Source organism: Dermacentor andersoni, chromosome 8 (assembly GCF_023375885.2).
Source record: "Dermacentor andersoni chromosome 8, qqDerAnde1_hic_scaffold, whole genome shotgun sequence".
NCBI lineage: Eukaryota > Metazoa > Arthropoda > Arachnida > Ixodida > Ixodidae > Dermacentor > Dermacentor andersoni.
Window position 1 is genome coordinate 157,480,648 of NC_092821.1, and position 25,231 is coordinate 157,505,878.

At 45.9% G+C, this 25,231-nt stretch overlaps 1 long non-coding RNA gene and 1 pseudogene across 1 annotated transcript in view; both read left to right on the top strand.

Annotated features, from left to right (window-relative positions):
* The window catches only part of LOC140219923 (uncharacterized), a 264,088-nt gene that overhangs the window by 106,613 nt on the left and 132,244 nt on the right, over positions 1–25,231 (top strand). The window contains exon 2 of the long non-coding RNA XR_011896196.1: positions 8,265–8,402. This is a non-coding gene — a long non-coding RNA (uncharacterized lncRNA). The remainder of the gene's footprint in view (positions 1–8,264; positions 8,403–25,231) is intronic.
* LOC140219963 (uncharacterized) lies at positions 9,357–11,300 on the top strand (annotated as a pseudogene).

The following is a 25,231-nucleotide window of genomic DNA, read 5'->3' on the forward strand; positions in this document are numbered from 1 at the left end:
TGCATGTCATTTATCAACACGCAAATGACTTTCATTAGAGATTTTATTATGGCGATTACTTGCTTGTCTTGACCTCGCACGTCATCTGTGCCCTCATTGGTTCGTCGGTAGTCCACCGTCGACCTTTGTTGGGCTGGAGGACTTAATGTCGGAAGTGCAGGCCAGTCGTTTGCAGTAGAGGTATTCACTGCGTCGTCAGACACCATGTTGTTACTGTGGGTGAGCGCCTTAGGAGCACCAGCCTCAGGAAGTAGCGTCTGTCTTGCGATGGTATCAGTATTTCTAGTACACGAGGATCGTCTGCGGTGACGGCGGACACTACGCCGTCGCACTTTGGCGGCGGCCTCTCTGTGAGTTGAGCTGTCTCTCACCATTTGTTTTAGGACTTTCCGCTCTGTCTTGTGTCTCGAGCAGTCTTTCGACGATGCTTCATGTGGACCGGAGCAATTGGCACACTTGAAGTTAGTCGCACGGCAAGCATCGGCGCTGTGCTGCTCAGAACATCTTGCGCACACGGTCAAATTTTTGCATATGCCGCTGACATGCCCGATCTTCAAACAATTACGGCACTGAAGTGGTCTTCGAACGAACGGTCGCACTGGATGACGAAAGAATCCAACTTTCACGTGGGACGGCAAGCTACCTCCCTTGAAAGTTATCCTCACACAGCGTGAATCTCCTAGGCGACGGATTTCAATAATAGTTACATCTGCTGTGGCGGGTTTGACCAAAATAGGCAGATCGTTGTCATCGATTGACTCATCGACATCATAAATCACACTTGATATAGTATTGCTGTCCTGTGGTATTATGGAGGGAACATTTATCTTGCCCAGCATTTTCACTGTACTCAAGATATCCAATGCTGCTCTGTTCTTGATGTCAACCGCGAGAATGTTCTTTCGGGTGTTAACTCTCATATCCGTGATCTCATTTGGAACAAGAGCCTCTAGTGTTACAGATATGGCTTGCCTGTTTAGCCGATTCAGGTTGTCGGTCGGCGTCTCGGGCAAGAAGAGGATGGTATGAGCCGTGTCATGGGCCTTTGCTGCCGCCGTCGTCCTTGTTGAAGACGAGGAGGCAGTGACGATTGTCCTCTTTCCTTTTTTCCTCACAACTGTCAAGTAGTCGCCGTCATCCGACAGATCTTCTTCTGAAGCAGAGTAGCACAGCAAGGTGTCCTCGCTGCCTGTGTCGCTCATCAGGGGATTGCGCTTCCTCGGAGCGCTCGACGCTGTGACGTCGGTCTCTTCCGGACGTCTAGCTGACTCCGCTTCCATCTCCGAAAGTCTCGGAAGCGGCGCCTCCGGAAAACACGCAAAATTACTCGCAAAATGAGAGCAGTAGAAAACGGGGTTCCACACAAGAGCCACTTCTTCCACAAGTGCCACTTCAATGCAAAAGTGGGGAAAAAGCAGGCTGGTGAACAAGCACTTGGCAACTACGGCGTCGATTCTAGGAATGCTAGAGGAGAGATGCTGGTAGAATTCGCAAAAAGAATCAGCTTCGAATAATGAACACATTTTTCAGGAGGCGTAGCAACAGAAAGTGGACCTGGAAAAGCCATCATGGTGAAACACGAAATGAAATTGACTTCATACTTTCTGCTGATCCCAGCATAGTGCAGGATGTAGAAGTGATAGGTGCGGTAAAGTGCAGTGATCATAGGTTAGTGAGGGCTAGGATTCACCTGAATTTGAAGAGAGAAAGAGCAAAATTGGTCAAGAAGAAACAGGTCAACCTAGAGGTAGTAAGGGTAAAAGCAGACAAATTCAGACTGGTACTTGCAAACAAATATGCAGCCATGGAACAGAGAGATGATGATGAAATAGAGCTAATGCATGAAACCGTAAGGAGGCTGGCTTCAGAGGCAGCAGTTGAAGTAGGAGGCGAGGCACCAAGGCAACTAGTGGGCAAGCTCTCCCAAGTAACAAAGGACCTAATAAAGAAACGACAAAGAATGAAAGTGTCCAACTCAACAGATAAGGTAGAATTCGCGGAACTGCCAAAACTGATCAACAAGACGAAAATAAGGGATATTCGAAACTATAACGGGAGAAAGACTGAAGAAGCCGTAAAAGATTGACGCAGCCTGAAATCAGTGAGAAATAAACTTGGCATAGGACAAACGAAGAGGTATGCACTGAAAGATAAGCAGGGTAATATCATCAGCAATCACGAAGATATATTAAAAGAAGCGAAATAATTCTATACTCTCCTGTACAATACCCAGAGGAGTCAGGATACCTCCATTATAAACAGTAATGAACAGGATACAGAAACTCCTCCTTTAACTAGCGATGACGTAAGAATGTCGTTGCAATTGACATGCAACGAGGAAGAGCGGCAGGAGAAGATGGAATAACAGTCGATTTAATAAACGATGTAGGAGACATAATGCTTAGAAAACTGGCGGCTCTTTATACTAAATGTCTATCGACTGCAAGGGTCACAGAAAATTTATAACTAATCATAACTTATAAGTTATAACTAATAAGAAAACATTGTACTAATCCACACAAAGGGAGACGGTAAAGAATTGACAAATTATACGCCTATTAGCTTACTCCCGTTATTATAAAAAATATTTACCAAAATAATCTCCAATGGAATAAGGACAACACTGGACTTTAGTCAACCAAGGGAGCAGGCTAGCTTAAGGAAGGGATACTCTACAATAGATCACAGTCATGTCATTAATCAGGTTATCGAGAAATCCGCTGAGCACAATAAGCCTCTCTATATGGCTTTCATAGATTCCGAAAAGGCATTTGATTCAGTAGAGATACCAGCAGTCGTAGAGGCATTACGTAATCAAGGAGTACAGAACGCTTACGTAAATACCTTGGAAAATATTTACATAGGTTGTACAGCCAACTTAATTCTACACAAGAAAAGCAGGAAGATACCTATAAAGAAATGGTCAGAAAGGGAGACATAATCTCTCCAATGATATTCACTGCGATCCTAGAAGTATTCAAGCTATTATACTTGGAAGGCTTAGGAGTAAGGATCGACGGCGAATATCTCAGCAACCTTCGGTATGTCGATGACATTGTTCTATTCAGCAACAATGTGGACGAGTTACAAGTGACTGAGGACTTTAACAAAGATAGTGTAAGAGTGGAGTTGAAGATTAATAGGCACAAGACAAAGATAATGATGAATAGCCTAACAAATGAACAAGAGTTCAGGATCGCCAGTCAGCCTCTAGAGTCTGCGAAAGAGTACGCTTACCTAGGTCAACTAATCACAGGCAACCCTGACCATGAGAAGGAAATTCATAGAAGAATAAAAATGGGTTGGATCGCATACAGTAGACATTGTCAGTTCCTAACTGGAAGCTTACCATTGTCATTTAAAAAGGAGGTGTACAATCAGTGCATTTTACTGGTGCTGACATATGAGGCAGGGATTTGGAGACTGACAAAGAAGTTTGAGAACAAGTTAAGGACCGCGCAAAGAGCGATGGAACGAAGATTGCTAGGCATAACGTTAAGAGACAGAAAGAGAGCGGTTTGGATCAGAGAGCAAACGGGTATAGACGATATTCTAATTGACATCAACCAAAAAAATGGCACTGGGCAGGTCATGTAATGCGCAGACTAGATAGCCGTTGGACCATTAGGGTGACAGAATGGGTATCAAGAGAACGGAAGCGCAGTCGAGGACGGCGAAAGACTAGGTGGAGCGATGAAATTAGGGAATTCGCGGGTGCTAGTTGGATTCGTTGGCGCAGGACAGGGGTAATTGGAGATCGCAGGGAGAACCCTTCATTCTGCAGTGAACATAAAGCAGGATGATGATGATGATGATGATGTACATCGTAGCGGGTGACTCCGGTATTATTTATGCCCTGCTGGGCTTCTTTGACGTGAATCTTGGCCATATTGCTCAAATTTGCTCTTCCGGACGTGCTACGATTACAAATTTATTTTGCACTGCTTCATTACGGGGTAACAGCATAAAAAAAGTGACACAAGAAAGACAAACAGGAAAGCACCTGTCCTGCCCGCTTTCGTGTCTTATTTTTTTCGTGCTGTTTCAGCGTAATGAAGCCTTACGAACAAGCTCATGTTCAGACCGTTCAGACACTCTTAAATTTTATTGTGTGCCGCTGTCCACGAACTTGTGACGTACGCCGGGTCGAAGTGTTCTCACACCCGTACACTCCTGGTCGCAGGACTTGGTGTCCGTGTTCAAGAGCATCCTACGAGCCATGCAATTGACTCTTTTCACTGAACATGGAAACTTTGTCTTTGCACATGCAAGACCTGCTGTTGCAGTTCGGGGCGAATCACTTCTTACCTACAATCCATCTGCACCGGGCAACGTCGCAGCTGGAGATGCAGACTTCCCTTCCCTCTCTTGCGATTCAGACTGTTTGTCTGAATTTATAACTGCTTACCAAGAACGACGATGATAGATTCCTCAATTCTGAAACGAACATTGCTAAACTAACAGCTTATAGTCTACCCGCGGAGCTTGTCGGCGACCGCTTAGAAGGATCGACAAACGCCGTCTGCTCGAGCACGCGGCGCGACTGAACTGTTGGAATCGTTATCGTCTGTTACGGTGCCTGAAGGATTTTAATGATTATAGCGAGGGACAGGAACGCTGAAAGAATTTGTTTTAATTTCTTTCAGCGCACTTTGGGTAGTTATATTTGCTTACATGTTCAAATTTCCAGATTTTTCAGCCTCCTAACGTGTGCTTCCGCGCAGCGGTGCAGACGTGAAACACCACCAATAGTCAGACGCGTTTCTCATCAGCGGCCCCCGCCTCGTCGGAGCACCTGTTCTTCTTACAACATATTCATAAGCAAAATAATACTTTCTCACAGCTAAGGCTGCACTTGTCGTCTGCCTCCCACCAATACCGGCGTATAATCGCTGTCGCGCTCACCTATAACCGTTTTCAGCATGTTTCCAGTTAACGACTACACCCTCACCGAAGATCCATAAATTCTGATAAAAAAAATGTCCCACAGCGTTTTCCGCGCTGCCACTTCATGATTAGACACTCTGACCGGTAAAGAGGCTTTCCATTGCACTAAAAAAAATGGGTACCATGAAAATTGGTTGTCAGTTTCCTGTAAAGAACCTCAAGTGGTCAACATTAATTCGGAGTCCCCCACTGCGGCCTGCCTCATAATCATATCGTGGTTTTGGTACGTGAAACTCCAGAAAGCTTTAAAGTTCCTCAAAGCCTGTGAAAAACGAGATGAAAGGGGGTTAACCGAGGGGCCCAATCTTTATTAATGATATCATAGGAAGCCAACAAACACTAACACCAAGGACAACATAGGGGAAATTACTTGTGCTTAATAAATGAAATACAGAAACGATAAAGTAATGGAAATGATAGTGGATGAAAAAACAACTTGCCGCAGGTGGGGAACGATCCCTTTGCGGTTGTGGGATCGTTCCGCACCTGCGAAAAGTCGTTTTTTCATCCACTTTCATTTCCGTGAATTTATTGTTTCTTCATTTCATTTATTAAAAACAAGTAATCTCCCCTATACTTTCCTTGGTGTCAGTGTTTGTTGGCTTCTTATGATATGTCAAAGCGTGTGAGTGCATCATAGACTGGCCGAACAAAACCTTACAAAAACTAGCTTTTCACCCGCCTGTGTTATGTTTTTGTGCACGGCGAGCCTCAAAATCAGATCGTGAGTCTGGTATGTATTAACCAGAATTCTTTCTTTTAAATATATTTGCAGTCTGAGTTACGCACTGAACTAATCTCTTTGCAGTGTATCCAGTGTGAATCACGCTTGTCCAGAGTGGTCAGTCGACGAAATTAATCGCCATGTTTCACCAAAAAAAAAAGGAGAAACGCAGACTAGGGCCGCAATACGACCAATCATGGTCGTACCGCATGCTTGGTCCATGCGTTATAGCACAAACAGTTCTACAACCCACCTACTACCGCTTAGTAGCTGCTTCGGACACTCGCGCATTCCGCAGCCGCGCCGCTCGCCCCCTCTAGACGAGTTTGATTCACGCTGAACGGTATGATGTTATTACTAACCAAAACTATTCTATTAGTAAGTGAGAACCGCGTTCAGCGAACGAGGTAGTCGCGCAATATACCTACAGATAATAATTTGAACGCTGGCCTTCTCTCCTTATTTTATCTCCCATTTCCCTTTCCCCACGTGTAGGGTAGGCAACCAGGCGCGACCTTGACTAGACTCGCTGTCTTTTCCTCATATCTCTCTCTCTCTCTCTCTCTTTCTCTCTCTCTCTCTCTCTCTCTCTCTCTTGTCAATGCAAACAGCAAGGCTTATTCCATAGCAGCATGGCACCTGCGCTGTTACCATCATGCAGTCAGTCTATTAACTACTCGTTGCTGCTAAGTCTAAAGGGAGAAAGTTGCACTAAGGACACATTTGTGAAACGAATTTTTATAAATGCGCAACTGATCTCCGAGACTGTTTGTAGGCTCCAATATGCGCGTATGCATCGCAGTGTGTGATCCGTCCTCCTTCAATGCAATCAGAAACCCCAGCCATGCGGTCTTGAGAAACAGCGCCGTGTTGTCGTTTTCACCTTCCTTTTGTCCGTGTCTTGTGTTGCGCTGTTACGAACCTTACAATGAATCCTAACCAACTAGTCCAACTTGCCTTCTTGATGCTATAATACCTGAGCTCACACTTTCCTGCATAAATTTCTGAAGTTTCTCCTGCGTTGCCTGTACTATTCTTGTAATAAACCAAGCACGTTAATGTCAGATGGTCTCCTGTCTTCCCTTTGTCCCGTCCTATTCGTGTCTCAAGGGAAACTCTTTCAGAGCAACTAAGGAAGAACAGAATGAGTTCAAAGGCATTGCACTCGATAGGAGCGAAAGCAAGCTGTCGGCACCACGGAGCCGAAAATGTAGTAATGAGGTCGGGAAGGTAGCGCTTTTCTTATCCGTCGCTACTATTTAGCGTGGGGCTGTTGTAAATGAGCGGCACTTCATCAATGTACCCTTACAAAGCAGAAAAGCACTCTCCACAGGAGTGAAAAGATAAAGGAAGCACTTGGTCGTTGCCGATGAAGCGACGCTGAGTGGAAGAGTGGTTGAGCAGGGGCTATTAGGTCCGCTCGGGACACTTATAAAAGCTCATCGGTATTCAGACCAATCGTTTCATTCTTTCACACACGTAGTTGATCGAGCACAAAAAGCGCTACTTTCCGGTATTGGCGTGTCTTCGTTTAATGCGCTGAACAAGTCTTTCCTCTCTTAGTGTTTACTTGCCTGAGCATCAATCTTTCCCCTAGTTTCTCGTTCAGAAAGTAATGCTCCGTAGGTGGTTTATTCGCCGGTCTTATTAGATTCTGAAATACTATTGATAGACGGTAGTTTGTCTTTATTCCCAGTAGAGAGTTATCTCGTTGTGTAAGTGGAAAATAAGATGTGTATGCGTTCAAGAAGGCAGGTGTGGTTAAAATGAGGCTCGTCCTTTATTACGATTTTAGTCGGTGACGAATGCAGGCAAACGCGGAGAGCCATAAATACAAGTTCGTTAGTTAGCTAGTTAATCAGCTAGTTAGTTAGTTAGTTAGTTAGTTAGTTAGTTAGTTAATAAACTGGTGAGTGAGTCAGCCTGGTAAATTGTTGTTTTCAGTTTTATAGCTTATGTAGAAGCGCCACATCACCGTCACACGTAATTGCGAAGAGTGCACAATTCCCACAACAGCCATTCGTCGCTTTCAGTCTCAAGAGGTCTTCCACTTTTTGCGCTTCATTACATAATTGCACCCTTATGTAGAATAACCTCAGTGACAATGAGGTTTTGCAATCATCGCTCACTTTGTTTGCTTCCCTTCTGAGATAAGTGTTTGGTGTGAATGTTCTTTGCTTCAACCTGCCACTGTTTTTTTTTTACTTGCACTTTGCTATGTTATATTGTGTATTTGATTGTTTTTCCCACCCTGCTAAAATCCCAAAATGTGGGATTGCACTAAAATAATAATTAATTATTATCCGCTAATCACAAAACTAAACTTGTTTTCAGCCCCCCCCCCCCCCTTTTCCTTAATTCGACGTACGTTATTCAGCTTTCGGTACCCCGCCACGAAGTGATTCGTAGCAACGTACAAAATAACTTCAATCTATACCCTGCCACTCCCAAAGCTCTCGAAAGAGGGCATAACTTACAGACAACTACGAGCCAACACTTTCCCACGCTGCGCGAAATACTATCTCACTTACCCTACACTTTACGAATACGAAGGGGACACGACTCCGCTTTCACCGCTTTCGTGCTCTTTCAGGTTTTGTTGCTCCTTGCAACGCACCTACTCCGGACACATCGCAACTTTGGACGCTGCCAAATGTGACCGTACCCGAGGATTGGACGAAGCCGCCGATTCTGAACGAGCGCCCACTGACCGGTTGGCAACTGCGGGCATGTACGTATGAAATTCTATGCTTGTCAGGGTGTCTACCAACCGGGAAAACCGGGAATTCTGAGGGAATTTGTATAGTCTGGAAAAACTCAGGGAAAACTCAGGGAATTTGTGCCTTTCTCAGGGAAAAGTCGCAGTAATGCTGGCTCGAGTAACAGACAGGACGCACTTTATACGATTCGTACGAAGCGCGTTTTCTCCACAGCCATTGCCGGGCTCCCGCACTGTACTTTCTAGGGAACGTGCCAGGAAAGCGGCAAAAAGCGCAGCGCTTCGAATTTCTAAGCGAGTCGAAATTATGCGGACACTTCCCGGCGCCACGTACTGCAGAGAACGGGCTTCGTAAGGCTCGCAATCAAGATTTTCGCCGCCCCCCACTTGTTGTTTCCCAGCCGAGAAAGCTCCAGCGAGGCGGCAGAAAGCGTTGCGAGCACTTCCTCCGTGGTTGCGAGCGAGACTATAAACTCGCGGACAACTTTCTGTGGCTATGAAGGGAAAGCTACGGGGGCGGAGCTTCTGCCCATGTGTTACCGTGCCAACTAGTCCGTCAGCGCTTGACAGTGCTTTCGGTTGCTCGGAGAAGACGCTGAATCGACGCTGCGTCCACGAGCGGCGGTTCCCTTTTGTCCAGACGGGGAAGGGAAAAGCCGCAAAATAAGTAACCTTTTACGTTCAGTGGTGTGTTTTGTTTTATTTAACTGTTTCTAATAAGATGTGTGTTTTCTCTTCCCCAGCTTAAACTAACGTGGATGAAAACGCGGGACTCTTCAGAAGCGCTCACTTGCGCGCGCTTTGCCTCCGTAGCTTTCCCTGCAGAGCCACAGAAAGTTGTCGCTACGCTTCCGCTTTCCAGTACGAGTCTTAAACGAACTTTTCCTGCGCAATGCTTCGATGGAAGCGTCCATTTCTACCTCGAGGGGTGGCACGCGCGGGACGCAGGCGGCAAAGCAGAGGGCGACTATAGCTTCGCGCCCTGCCATAACGCTGCCGCGAGCTGCCGACGCTGGCAGAGATACAAAGTATGGAATTGTGTCGCATTTTCTAAGTTTTAGTGACCCCGTTCTGACCCGACTTGGTTTAGTTACAGCAGTGGTGCAGCAGGCAAGCTTTGTTCGGTGTCAAGTATGAGCGCGTCCAAGTGTACTTTCGTCCAGGACTGGACGAATCCGAAACATTGTGAGTTTGCCACCTGGGTTAGGCCCGTTGAAAATAACGCGAACGCGGCGTACTGTACGCTATGCAGAAAGCAGCTTTCGCTGAGCAACATGGTAAGAAGAGCGCTGACAAATCACGCTGTAAGTAAGAAGCACCGACTTGCTGCAAACGGAGCCAGGACACCTTCTGTAGCTTCGTTTCTTACGCCGCCAGCAAGTGAACCGTCGGGCGCTGTTGTGACCAAAGCTGGGCCAGTGGCGTCAGGTTCTGCGCCGCCTTCATCTTCTTCAACCACAGCTACGGACATCCAACCCGAGCGTGCGGCAAAGGATATTTTTCAACGTGACACAGAAGTGATAAATGCTGAGGTGATGTGGTGTCTCAATGCTGTCATGACGCACACATCATTCCGTGCTGCCGCGGCATCGGCTTCTCTGTTCCCGTTGATGTTCCCATCATCAGCTACTGCCAAGAAAGTGCAGCTTGGCAAAGATAAGGTGGGATATACTATTGTCTATGGCCTCGCACCTTTCTTTAGAGAGAGCCTCGTGTCGGAATTGAACCAAGCCTCCTACCTCGTATTAGCGTTTGACGAATCGTTAAACAAAGTTGCACAAAAGGAGCAAATGGACGTGTTGGTTCGCTTTTGGTCGGATGCAGAGGAAAGTGTGAAAACACGCTACCTGACGTCATGCTTTCTTGGGCGCACGCGAGCTGAAGAATTGGTGTCCGCATTTAAAAGTGCCACTGATGGACTCACGTTCGAAAATTCTTGAGATATCAATGGACGGGCCAAACGTCAACATGAAGTTTCTCCGTGAGATCAAGCAAGAACTGTGTGAATCCAATGACGGCCGCCAAATTCTCGACGTTGGAAGCTGTGGCCTTTATGTGGTGAACGGCGCGTTCAAAACCGGACACGCGGCAACAGGATGGCAACTTGTGGAATTTCTCCGGGCTATGTACAATTTATTTAAATGCGTACCTGCCCGACGTGCTGAATACGCACGCATTACCGGGAGCAACATTTACCCTTTGAAGTTTTGCTCTGTGCGATGGCTTGAAAATGTTCGAGTAATTTCGAGGGCTCTTGAGGTCCTGCCTTACCTAAAGGTGTACGTTGAGTCGTGTCGAAACGAGAACAAGCGACCGACCAGCGCCAGTTACGGCGTCGTCGAAACATCCATCCACGATCCTCTGTTGTCTGCAAAGCTAACTTTTATGCTTTGTATCGCGGAAGAATTGCAGCCGTTCCTGGCTCAGTTCCAGACGGATTCGCCTATGCTTCCATTTCTTGGTACAGCATTGGAAAATCTTCTGCGATCACTAATGAGTACAATAGTGAAGAAAGAAGTGATGATGGCAGCGGACAGTCCGTTGAAGTTGATAAAGGTTGACATGGACCAGCATGCGAACGTTCTTGCGACGCCCAAGATCGACCTTGGCTTTGCTACGAAGAATGCGCTCCGAAAGGCCCCAAAACTTTCAGATGGTACTATTTTTGAGCTCAGAAGGGACTGCACCGCTTTCATAAAGAACTGCGCCAAAAAAATCGCGGAAAGGTCGCCGTTGAAATTTAAGCTGACGAGGGGATCGTCCTCTCTGAATCCCGCGTGCGCCCTGATTCCGGAGCTTGGGGAAAGGCGTTTCACTGATGCACTCGAAGTTGTGACGGAACACCAATGGATGACCGCAGCAGAAGCTGATCGGGCAATGCGGTCCTACAAGCATGTGTGCTCCCTATAGCCTCGGCGCAAGCAGCGTTGAAAAATTTTAACAGGAGCACGGATCGGCTGGATACCCTTTGGGCAGGCATCTGTGGTTCACACAAGGAACTACTCACTTTTGCCAAGATGATTCTATCTCTTTCGCACGGAAATGCGTCTGTGGAGCGGGAATTTTCTGTTAACAAGGGCTGTCTTGTCGAAAATCAGAAGGAACAATCTCTGGTCGCCCAACGAATCATCTTTGACGCCGTGTCATCGGCTGGAGGAGTTGCCAGCGTAGAAGTGACCAAGAGAATGCGTCAAATGGTCCGTGGGGCGAACGCACGGTGGAAGGATGAGCTAGAAAGGACGAAAACAGAAAGGGCCGACGCATTCAAGAACGAACGAGAAAGGAAGCGTGTCGCCGCATCTTTGAAGCAGCTCGAGCTAAAAAAACAGAAAGTGTTGGCTGACGCCGAGATGCAGGTGTCCCTCATTCAAACTGAAATAAACTCTCTAAAACAGTGAAACGCAACACTGGGGCGTTGTGCGCGAGCTGAGCGTATATCAGGACGGTTGACGTTGACTTTGTAGCTGGTGAGAGAGAATCACTTGTGAGAAAGTTCGGGCCTCCAACCAAGATAGTTGCTATCAGTTAATAAAAATAGCTCACTTTGAAAAATATTTGCTTCTGTGTGCGCCTCCTTTTTATTCGTATTTGACAATATTCGACTCAATTTGCAAAGGGCTTTACCATTTTTTATCGAGAATATTTTACTTGCTGTGCATTTTACCAACCCTTCTGTTTTCTTTTTGAATGAAGTAAACATTACACCTTACTATTCAAACTAGATTAAGTGTTTTTATAATTGCAGTAGCAATTATATGGACTCTCCAGGTGCGTTTTTACCGTCGCCATCGCCGTGAGTCTCCGTATAAAGTCCAAGGGCGATAAAATCGTCGGCGTGCCCCGCATGCTGTATGTGCGGGTGAAAGCCTACGCGGGTGAGCCGTCGACAGCGGCTCAATCTCGCGCACTCGACGGAGGAAGAAGTGCACTGTCGCGGGCAAGGCACCAGGGGAACGGACGAGACGCTCATTTGAGGGATCGACATCCGTTTGTGTTCAGGCGCCAGTAAGAGCGGGCGCGAGAGAGAAGGTCTGGGTGCTTCTGCTCCTTGAATATATGACTCTGCCTAGGCACTACGGAGGAGGTTTCTTCGCGCATATGTGTAGGCGTTTGTCCCTAGGCGTGCCGGCATTGCGGAGTGGAGTCGAGTTTGTTTACGCACGGACGCTGGCTGCCGGCGCGGTAAAATAGGTGTAGCAGCGGGCACTGACGCCCGATGTGGCGACCGCTGTCTCGGACATGCTGTCTCGCGGCTGCGGCGCTCGTGCTCAGTCAGTTGAGCGCAAGTGGCTGAAAGGCCGCCGGTGACGATGACTGACTCAGCACCAGCGCCGCAGGCGCGAGAATGTCTGTCCGATGTACCTTCAGAGCCAAAGTTCTGACTGGTGTTGCAAAAATCGTGGGGCGCGGGAGTGCTCGGGCTTAGCGTCACAAGTTGACGGCTGGACGTAATTATGTTTATTCAATCGTCTGCTTTACTAATTGTAACAGCGTGTCATTATTTCGCATTATTGGCGGCACTTCCAGGACACCAAAGCTAGAACCCGGACTGGTCCGTGGGTTGGGGCTCGCCGAGGCCTGCGCGTACTTGGTGTGTATAACATGGGATGTCCGCTATCGCGGACAGCCACTTTTTTATGCGAACACCCCTTGGTACGCTTCGGCCTCCGCGGCACCAACCCACGGGGCGCCTTGCTTCCAGCTTGGATCCCCCAGCTACCCGTTGGGTGCCCTGGAGATCCTGCGCTGTCTGCTTTATTATCACCTAAGGAGCTCTCCTGAGTCCTCCGTTTGCCGGTTACATGTGCGCTCCTGGAGCAGTGCTTGTAAAAAAATCCCATCTATCGTCGCGACGAAAAAAGCGACCCGCGACTTATACAACCTTGCCCCTTCAGAAACAGCGATCACCATATGGGGCGTCCGTGCCCACTGCTTCACCGCGCGGGCAGCCCGCGGACTCCGCACTCCGCAAAGCCGGCATGTCTAGGGACAAACGAATACAACACGCGCTAAGAAACACGGAGGAAGGAAACTAAGGAGAGGCCCTACCCCCTCCGCGCGCTAGGAGAAAAGTGTGGCGGAAATGACGTAGTAGGTTCTCATTTTTTTTGCTGCTTTTTTATTTTATTTTTTTTGTTTTATGGTCACGCCTTTTGGGCCACAATGGCGGCGTTGTTATGGTTTTGAGCGCTCACACGTGTTGCTCTGGTAGGTTTCGGGCCGTGGCAAAGGCGCTGAGTGGGCGGGTTTGCGTTAGTCACCGTGTCTTGTTGCGCTGTGTTACCTGCACCGTGCTCTGCCAGATGTTGCGCGAGCGCGCGCGACACCACGCGCAGCGCGGCGTGGTTTCGCGAAAGATGTAAACAAGAGAGGAGGGTGGCCCAAAAGGCGGAGCATCGCCATGAGCAACGCCAAATTCCGGCTTCACTTTTGCTTCACAAAGAGTGACGTCAGGGCCTCTCCTTAGTTTCCTTCCTCCGTGGCTAAGAAACCTCATCCGTAGTGCCTAGGCAGAGTCGTATTTTCAAGGAGCAAAAACCCCCAGATTGTCTCTCTCACGCCCGCTGTTACTCGCGCCTGCGCACAAACGGATGGCGATCCCTCAGTCTCGTGGGTAACGGTGGTGGCGGTGAAGGGAAGGGGGCGTTCTACTTCGGGCGGCCGCGCGCGCATGACCGGGTCGCTGTATCTTGAAAGCCATCTGCGACGGGGACAGGGTCCGCCGTGCGCTGTTTACCACGCTTAGTTCGCGTTGAAGCGAGAGGCAGCACGAAAGTCAATTCGCTCATTGCTGCTGCCGCGCTTCCTCACTCCACCGTTGTGACAGCGATTTTCCGTGGTCATCAAGTGAGATGTGTTCACAGTTGCTTCTGCATGCGTGACACCATGCTTGTTAATTTAGTTAGTAAGTAAATGTTACAAACTTATATGGCCAATAAAACTACTAGCCTTACTTCGTATAGCTGTCTACTAGTTTGCTATTGGCGGCGAGGAGTTACGGAGTCGCCATCTATCGGAAGCGCCTCGCTGGCGTAGTATGAGGGATCACGCGGCGCGCTCCTCATAGGTTTTGCTGTCAGCGCTCACTGAAAACACCACGCGCGAGCTCTCCCGGACATTTCTGTAAGTACTTTCGAAACGAGAGAAGTTCTTTACTGTCTAAATAATAATCTTGGGCAAACTAAAAGCACAGAATCGTTTACAGACGCCATCTATTTACCGAATACGTACAGTAAATGCCACTGCGCGCTGTCGCCGCAATGGAATCTCCTGAACCGGCTTGCATAAAAGGTAAGCAAACGCTGAGAGTAAACTATGTGAAATATGTTGTTAGAGTGGGCTGTCTGTATAACCAAATGGGGCATAACAGAATGAAGCCTCAATGCAGCGATCGCACGGGTTCGCAGCGACCGACTGCGTGTCTGGATGCATGTCCGCGGACAATGTTTTGCTTTCGCTGTGAGCGCGTTTTCGCACCGTGCCATAAGCTTTAGGCCGCAGAATACGAGCAGTTGACAGTATACAAGCAACCATTGTTGCGTGGGCACTATATCAGAGCTGTTCAAAATAATTTCATTGTAGAGACAGTTTCGACGCATACTGTGATGTGCCGTCGCGACGATTCAATCTTTTTTTTTTCTAAATTCTTGGACGTTTTCATATTATTTCTCGAGTTGCGTCGTACTGTATGTTTAGCGGTGTTCTGAGCGTGCGATTCCCGCTGCTGCTTTTTTTGTAATCCAGTGCATTAATTCATAACGCGTACAAACATGACCATATGCCATGCCTTTTTTAGTGTGCGTCTTACCGCTCCCTTTCCATTCCAGTGAACTTGCCAGTATCTATAGCATCGACAAGTTCATAGACCAAACCGTCATGACATTAGTCGGGCAGCGGACTCGGGCGAGCGTTTTCCGAACATCGCAGACCCGGCGCCGTAGCAGAAACCTTCCTCGCGTCTGTGCTTGCTGCATACCCGAGTTGTAGCCGATGACTGTTTGTCGGTTTTATGTTTCGCGAGCCAAGCTTCACGCAGCTTCTTGTCCTGCGGCTACGTGTGAATAAGGCTGACACCGGGCTCCGTTGCGTACGTCCGGCACTGCGGCACCGAGCAGTAGCCTACCACGTTACGCGCCTTTAAAGGCAGCCACTACCTATTCTAGTGCTTTCAAGCGTTGTAAAGGAGACACTCGAAGCGGGAAAATTTCGCCACTAAATGAGGACCGCAGCGTACGAGGGATAATTTAAACTCGTTTTCAGCTCGTCGGCTGCTATGCCCACATGGCAGCCGACGCGGCCGCTATGTCCACGTGATCCCTAATAGCACGTCACGCCGACGGTGGCGCCAGCTTTTCCAGTGGTGGAGCTCGAGGCCAATCGCGATCGATGCTTCGCCTTTCGGGCGAAGCTGCAACTTTTTTTTAACATGCTTATTAGAGAGTGACTGCATCGGGCGACGTGGTGTCAGCCCGTCTCGACATAAAACAAAGTTCAGTGTCACTCAGGGAATTTAGCAAAACCAATCAGGGAAAACCTGGAAAACTCAGGGAATTTGGAAACGTCAACTTGGTAGACACCCTGATACAACCACCCACTCCGCTATCAGCATTGGACGCGCGGGATGTAAGCTGCAACTGGAAAACGTTTTGTTGTGGCATGACACCGCTTTCAGGATGAAGCGATCGTCATTCGTGCTCTTTCAGGTCAATTACCTCTATGATCCATTATCCACTAAACGTTCAGATCGTTTTATGTTTGTGGTGTCGTGTCCCAGGCACTGGTTGCATATTCTTGCGTCTTGTAGGAAAAGAATAGCACTCTTCATTAGCAACATGTTTTTAGCGCTTTCCGGAGAAGTGGAATTGAATCCCGGTCCGTCTGATACCAATCAGGAAATCTTACTTGCAAGTGCAACTGTACTTCGGACAGTCAAGAGGGTTTAATCTGGCCAAGACGGTATCAGGAATGATTACGCGTCCTAAAGGAGTGGCTCAGTGAACGTAGAGCTGAAACAGATATCTTCCAGACTTCGCGCAATTGAGATTGATATGTAAGAAACGAAATCAGCGATTGCTAATCCGTCTGCACAACAGTCTGAAATGGGACCTTCAAACATAGCTGACCAATTATAGAAAATTAACTCCCGTTGCGATGACGCTGAAAACAGACTCCACTGCTCAATTCTGCTCTTCTTTGGTATTCCAGACGAATAGACCGAGGCATGGTCTACTTCGGAATAAAAAATGTTGGAAATTTGCGCAGAGCACCTTGGCTCCACGTTGGAAACAACGCAAATCTAAAGAACCCAGTGGCTTGGTCATTATAAACCGGAGAAATGTAGGCAAATAACCATTAACTTTACGAATTTAAAGTAAAACTGCTGATCCTCAAGAAAGGGTATAAGTTTAAGGACGCGCAGTATGCTGTGCGCTAAGATTTCTCCTTCCAAACACGTCTGGCCTTTTTCTAAGTGTTACAAAAGGGATGCTATTTGTTTTGGGGTGCTACCGGGCCCCGAGTGTATGTTGTGTTGTGTTTGCGAGTGCTTCCGCATTGTTCGTTCGCTGTTGCTGCTTAGTGGTGACATCAAGGAAAATCCAGGCCCAAATACGCTCGATGAGATCTTAAAAAGGGTTACGGAAATTCAAACCTCGCAGCACACTTTAGAAGAAGGACTGCAAGGCGTTCAATCTAGATTGACAGAAATTGAGTTTACTCTTACATCGCTTAAACAATATCGTGAAAAGCTGGAGCAGTGCGAACAGCACGTCGCCGCAATGAGCAAAGATATCCAGAGCCTGAGCAAAAAAATAGACGACATGGAAAACAGAAGCCGTATGAATAACATTATTATTTATGGGTTGGAAGAAAAAAGCGATGAAACTAGTAAAGATCTGGAACAAGCGGTAGTCAATGGTGTATTCAAAGACAAACTCGGTGTAGAAACGAGGTCAGTCGAGCGTGTACACCGTATTGGGAAAAAGAAGAAGAGCACAAGGCCTGTAATTATAAGGTTTTACAATTTCACGGAAAAAATGACTGTTCTTCGTAACTGCAAGAAGCTGAAAAATTGCTCGATATCTATATCGGAAGACTTCTCGGCCTCAGTACGTGACATACGCAGGAAACTTTGGCAGTCCTCCAAAGCTGAACGTGACGCTGGTGATAAGGTAACACTTCTTTTTGATAAGCTTAAAGTGAACGATCAACTATATATATGGAATGAACTACAGAAATGCAGGCTACCTTTGAACAGCCTACGTCGCGACGACGCCGGGAAGTCCAGTGCTGACAACGCATGACGAGCAGGAGTTGTAAATTCACTTTCTTTTGTATGTTTTAATGCAAGGAGCATTGTTAATAAAACTCAAAAATTAGAAGATATCTTGCTAATTTACTCTCCTGACATTGTCGTCATAACGGAAACGTGGCTGCACGCTGATATTCATGATTCACAAATAGTTCCTCCCTCTTATTTTGTCCTTCGCTCCGACCGCGACAGTCGCGGGGGCGGAGTCGCTATAGCAGTACGGCAGGGCTTATCTTTTCGCAAAGAGCAAGGTATTCCATATCATGAAAGCCTGTGGTGCACTGTATATGTCCATGATTCACCTGTGCTCGTAGGCGGTATTTATAGGAAACCAAACGCGTCCGACGACTACATAATGACAATTCACGACTTCCTTTGTGGCAGGTTGAAACATCGTACTAAGTTAATTGTTACTGGTGATTTTAATCTAGCCACTATTGGTTGGAGTACGTTGACAGCCGGCAGCAGAGATGTTAGTAGTTCTGAGCTGCTTTTGAACATGGCGTTTAGTTTTTCGTTATCTCAGCTTGTCACAGAGCCAACGCGCATTCAAGGGCAAACATTTTCAATACTAGACCATGCATTTGTCTCTAATCGTCTAACAGCCGACATCACACTCGAAGAGGGCATATCACATCATAAACTGCTGCTGCTAACAGTTACTATCGGCGCTAGTGGACCAGTTCCAGAATCACGTGTAGCTGTTAAAAACTACAATAGAGCTGACGACGTCAGCATCATCGACTACCTTGAAGTAGCGTTGGAAACCTTTTCCATTGAAAATTATGGTACAGTGAATAATCTATGGCTTAAACTAAAAGACATACTAACACATTGTGAGGAAACGTTCGTTCCCACGCGACTGAAACGTACAAAACGCAGAAACCCATGGATTACGCGTAGTGTGATCCACCTAAAAAGAAAACTGCAAAGGATGCGGAAGAAAAAACGTAATCCTGAAGACATTCGCCGACTTTCTGGTGAGCTAAAAACTGCTTTACGTAAGGCAAGGGATGTTTCTTTTTTCAACAACACTAATAAATTTTGACACAGCATCCACAGAAGTTTTGGCGCTATTTATCCAGGCCCGAGAACCAAGTGACTCAAATCGATGTAAATGGAATCATAAATGATGAAGCTCACACTGTCGCCAACACATTCAACAGATACTTTCAGTCCGTTTTTACACGTACCCCTGCACTTACAGAAAGTGAAACTGTGATGGATCCTCCGTTATCAATGTCTGAAGTAGTTATAACCCAACAATGAATACTTAATTTATTGCTTCAGATTGACGTTAAAAAATCTTCAGGTCCTGACAATCTGTCAAATGTTTTTCTGCGGCGTTACGCAGAACAGATAACTCCTTTCTTGCATGCAATTTTCGTAGCATCACTTCAAACAGCCACCATGCCGATGGTCTGGCTCCGTGGCAAGGTCCTTCCGATTCACAAAGGAGGCAATAAGTTACTGGTAAACACTTACAGGCCGATTTCACTCACTAGTTCTTGTTGTAAAATGATGGAGCATATTATTAGCAAAGCAATTACCACCTACTTAGAAGATAACAATCTACTGTACCCCAAACAACACGGATTTCGCAAAGGTCTTTCTACCGTCACTCAACTCCTCGAAATAACGCATGACTTTGCTACAGTAATTAACTCGAGACTTCAAGTTGACGCAATATTCATAGACTTTTCCAAAGCATTTGACAGGGTACCGCATCCAAAATTAATTGACAGACTTAAGAATATTGGGATTGACACTAACATAGTACACTGGATAACCGCCTCTCTCTCTAAGCGCAGTCAGTACGTTAAAATAAATGGCACTGAATCTGAAGAGTTAGATGTCTACTCCGGTGTTCCACAAGGGTCTGTGCTGAATCCGATTCTTTTTCTAATTTTTGTTAATGACATTCATTCACAGGTTGAACCTGACGTAACAGTACGGCTATTTGCAGATGACTGCGTCATCTACACCACAGTACGGACGATTAACGACCAGATTCGACTTAATTCCTCCTTAACTAACATTGCCAGATGGTTTCAAGAATGTGGAATGTAAATTAACGTAGCAAAAACGTCATCCATGTATATAACTCGAAAAAAGGTACCCTTAAAATTTGCATATCATCTAATGGGATTACATGTAACAGAAGCCGACACAGTTAAATACTTGGGTGTTACCATCACAAACACATTAAAATGGGACGTTCACATTAAACAGACGTGCACAAAAGCATATAGACAGCTGGGATACTTTCGCAGGAAACTTGCACTGGTACCTTCCAAAGTTAGGCTAGCAACTTATAAGGCCCTTGTAAGGCCAATCCTTGAATACGGCAGGATTATCTGGAATCCGCACCAAATCTACCTTCTTAATCAACTGGAGGGAATTCAAAATAAAGCTCTTCGGTTTGTGTATTCGCAGTATTCACGTGACGTCAGCATAACCGCACTCCGCAACCGGGCAAACATTCAAACATTGGCAATTCGCCGACGCGTTGCTGCCTTAAAGTTTCTCTACCTTCTTTATCATGACAGCATTAATATAAGCAAACACGAGTACCTAAAACCACCATACCAGCGCTCAGCCAGAACAAACCATGACAAGAGTACCAGGCCATATACCTCCCGCTGTAATACATTCAAGTATTCCTTCTTTCCGTCAGTCATAGAATTATGGAATAAACTGCCACACGATATTGTGCCCTCGGAATCTGTCATCACATTTTCTATGAAGATTGAAAATTTTTTGATCAGCAGGTTGCGCCGTTGTAGAAAAAAAGGGGCTGCGCACGGGGTGTATGTTTCATGTGTATGCTAATCGCAGTTCTTTTAGTGTATGCTTTTATTGTGTATGCCGCTTGCAGTTATTCCGAAATCAGTGTATAACGCGCACCCTTTCCTGTTAGTCTGTACTGTTTTAAGATTTTCGTTTCTTTCTTTTCTTATTTTCGAATCTTTTTTAGATTTTTTATTGCTAGCAATCTGTACTTTTCGTTGTTGTTTTTGTTTTGTTTTGTTGTTCCCACTCCTGTAAGAGCCTGTCAAGGCTTGCAGTATTAATAAAATAAAAAAATAAATAATAATAAAAGCTACTAGGCTTTGCAAAGACTAAGGGCGGGTCTTTCAAGCTTCGCGTAGATAAACTGCGCAATAACGATACTGTATACACGTATGACCTTGTTTCTGACACAGTCGCAGAATGTAGCAAAAACGTGCGGCGGTTTCACACAAGTCGGACAGTCATCCCCAGCCTTACTATGGTGGTACTACGCACCCTCTGCTTTCCATATCATTCACCTACATACGTAGCATTTTTCCCAAGCGTACCGAACTGTGCTCATATCTACAAGATAGTAAGTCGGACATCCTAAAGTTGACTGAAACGTGGCTGCAAACAAATATAACAGATGACGCAATCTTACTTGATTCCTGCGATTTTGTTGTTTATCGGAATGACAGACCTAACAAAAGGGGTGGTCAGGTAATGATAGCCATAAAACAGTATATTTCCTCTTTTCGTGTTAACATTTCATCACCCCTAGAAATTTTATGGGTTTGCATCACGTCTTCATCATTTAAATCCCTTCTTGGAATTTGTTAACGACCACTCGATAGTTTAGACACTTTCGTCACCTATCGGCATGCCAACTTGAGAGATATCAGGATAAATTTCCCAAAAGCTGAAATCTTTTTATTCGGTGATTTCAATTACCCAAATATCAACTCGAGTACCTTAACTGCACCGGCTCGTGACTCGATTAATTTTGTTAAACTAACTTAGACTTTCCTTAACTCAACTAGTTCACGAACCTACGCGTGGTCTTAACATATTATCTTCATAAATGGCTTTGGGCGCAAAAAATAAGACACGCACAACAGAATAAAAGACACGGACAGGCGCACTCTCGCCAGTCTTTTATTCTGTTGTCCGTACCTTATTTATTGCGCCTAAAACCATTCCTAAAAGCCCTGTACCAACTAGCCCGGCAGAAGACGTTACTACACTTAACATATAAGATCTTGTTCTCACATCGGCTCCCGACAAAATAAGCCCGATCACCTTCACAGACGGTGTCAGTGATTACAAACTACTTCAGTTCACCATAAAAATGCCCTCGCGCCAGCGCAGTGTAACGTCCAAACACATCTTCGGTTATAACAGGGCATACTACCATGCAATTAACATTGGGTTCCAGAACTTCTCCGATTCTTTTCTGCATTCCTTTTCCCAGCGATCTGTTAATATTAACTGGCGTCAGTTTAAAGAGGAATTAGCTCAGTTGATGAACACTTACTTCACATATCTTTTCGTGCTAGCTCATCTAAACCGTGGTACCACAGGAACCTTCGTACTTTAATGAACAAAGAAAAGCGACTTTTCAAAACAGCTAAACGGCCCGGAACGCCAGCATCATGACAAAAACACAGAAACGCTGACAAAGAATATTGTGCGGCCCTCCGAAAAGCAAGGTAAAAAATTCATGTCACAACATCTTCAGTCCCTCCTTAAACACAATCCCCAAAATTTTTCGAAAACAATTTCACGTCTATAGTGGACCAAATAAAGTTGTTTCACTCACTCACTCACTCACTCACTCACTCACTCACTCACTCACCTGCACAAACGTCTGTACATTTTTCGCTGGTTGATGAGGCTGGTGACCCTATCGCGCAAGATGAACGAGATCAGACTGTTAACAACTTTTTCATCTGTATGTTCACGAAGGAAGACTATATTCCAATATTCCAAGCGGCACATGATTATGACTTTGCCTACATGACCCCATATACGTTACTGTTGCAGGCATTGCATCATTAATTAATTATTTAAACATAACTACTTCATGTGTTGTCGATATTGCCACATTAACGCATTAACTCAAAAATTCTGAAATATACCGTGGTTCATTTCAGCATCATACTCTGTCATGTTTTTCGACAATCTCTTTCTACAGGTAAGATACCATACGAGTAGAAAATTGGAAAAGTCATTCCAATTTTCAAACCTGTTTACCGAACTAACGTTGCTAACTATCGCTCAGTGTCACTGACATGCATATCTTGCAAACTTCTCAAACATATCATGGCATCTAACATGGCACCAGATTTAGAAAGCAATGGTTTATTTTTCTCAACACAGCATGGACTTACGAAGGGGCTATCATGTAAGACACAACTACTTGAGTTAACTGACGAACTACTTCTGGGAATTGACGAAAGTCTTCAAATAGACTGTTTATTCATCGACTTTGCTAAAGCCTTCGATCACGTTCCGCATTGCCGTCTAACAGCGAACTATCTTCGTTGCGCCTTCATTCCTTAAGAATTTCTTGGATAAGGAACTTGTCATTTCGGAAACAGTTCACTTCAGTTGATAATTATTCATCTACCCTTAAAGATGTATCATCTGGCTTACCCCAAGGCAGTGTAATCGGCCCATTATTGGTTCTAATCTCTATTAATGACTTACCATAAAACACCACCTCGACAATCAGATTGTTCGCAGACGACTGCATTATTTATCGCAAAATCCGCTCTGTTGACGACCATCTAGCTCTCCAGGAAGATCTTGACCACATTACTACCTGGTGCTCATCATGGCAAATGTCCCTTAACACTGATAAATGCGAGTTAAGGACATTTAGCCGCAAACGATCCAATTCTCTATACACTTATTCTCTTAATAACTGTCCAGTCGCCCTCGCGTCATCATATAAGTACCTCGGTGTTCATCTTTTGCCTAATCTCTGTTGGGCTGCCCACATAGAAAAGATCGCTGCTAAAGGTAACCGCACCTTACGTTATTTAAAACACAACCTCACAGGCGTGCCCAGTTAGACTCGGCAACTAGCCTATCAAACATTTGTTCGCCCTCAACTTTAATACGCATCTTTCATTTGGTCACCTCATCAAGAATACCCCATTCATTCCCTTGAACGCGTACAAAACCGTGCAGCTCGTTTTATTGCACGAGACTACAGCCGGAATTCCAGCATAACTAACATTAAAGGGACACTAAAGGCAAATACGAAGTCGACGTGGACTGTTTAAATATTATTCCAGAAACCTCGAAACGCTTGTTTCCCGCCAAGAAAAGACTTAGTTTGCCAGAAAATTGCATCTGAAGGGTCCGAATGCCTTCTTCGAAATTCAAATCTCCTGCCACCCACCCAACCGGGGGAGTGGTGACGTTGAATACACCATCACCACCCTTTGCTTCCGTCCGTGAGTAAAACCCCGCCCGACAGACGGCGCTACCGAGCCAAGACTGAGTCCCCACTGCTGTTTACGATGGATGGATCCATCCATCCATCTATCCAGAGTAGTGGATTCGCCACTGCAGCTGCTTTTTGGCCAAATGACATGGACTGTTCGGGCATCCCGCAACATCAAATGGAAGTTTATTTCTCTGCTACTTGCAGTTTGTGCGAGTTCCGCGAGCCAGCAAAACCATCGTAGCACTACGCGATAACGAAACTAGTGAAACACAAAAGCGTGGGCGACTGGAGTTGAGTGAAAAAGAAACGTTTCGACCGCCCGCGTCCTTGTCAAGGGTAATTTTAATGAGTTCTTTTTCTAAAAAATGAAATAGTACTGGCGAAGTAGCATTTTATTTCATCTTATAACACAATACAAGGATGTATTTTTGCAACCAATTGTTGAGTACTAGCGGCAGAATTTAACAGAGAAGCGCTTTCCTCATCGGGCAAGTGCTTGAATGTCCCGGGGGAGTCTCTAACCACGTCCTGCATTTACCTCAATTTCTCGATTATTAAGGCTCTGTTCGCGTTAATATTGACGCTTTAGAGATTCTCGAGCAGTAATCTATCACTTTATCTTGACTTAATATTTGCCTTTAGTGTCCCTTTAAGGCATCGTTATCCCTTCCGTCCTTATAATCTCACAGAACAATCGCACTTATTTGCCACTTCCATAAACTTGTTTATAGTCATCATCCATTTACTCTACCTCTTGCACAGCCGAACCGCACATCGCAGCGACTGCATAATCACCTCAGTTTCAAACTGCTTTCGGGAAAAACCACCCCATTCAACTCATCAGCCTTGCCACGCGCAATTATCTATTGGAATGGTCTTCCGGACAGAATCGTTCACATCTCTGAACCCATTATCTTCGAAGAAAAAATGCGCAGCTATTTTGTATTGAAGTGCTTTTGTTTCGTTCCATTTTCCCGCTTACCTTTTTAATATCTTTACTGTTGTATAACGATGTTCAAACTGCTTCCATTCGACCCATAATACTCACATAATACTCCAGTTAGAGCCCATAAGGTACCTGAATAAATAAATAATTTAGCAACTGTAAATTCTACCACCCGCCCAGTGCCACATGGTATGAAAACGCGACCGCCAACGTCCCCCTATCCGCCATCCCCACGGCGGAGCAGCAGGAGGCCGAGCTCACGAGTCTCAGCCCCGATGACCAGCGCGAACTGGTGAACAGGGCCAGGTCACATAGCTTCCTAGACTGAGGAGGCCACCCTCAAGGAAGGCGAC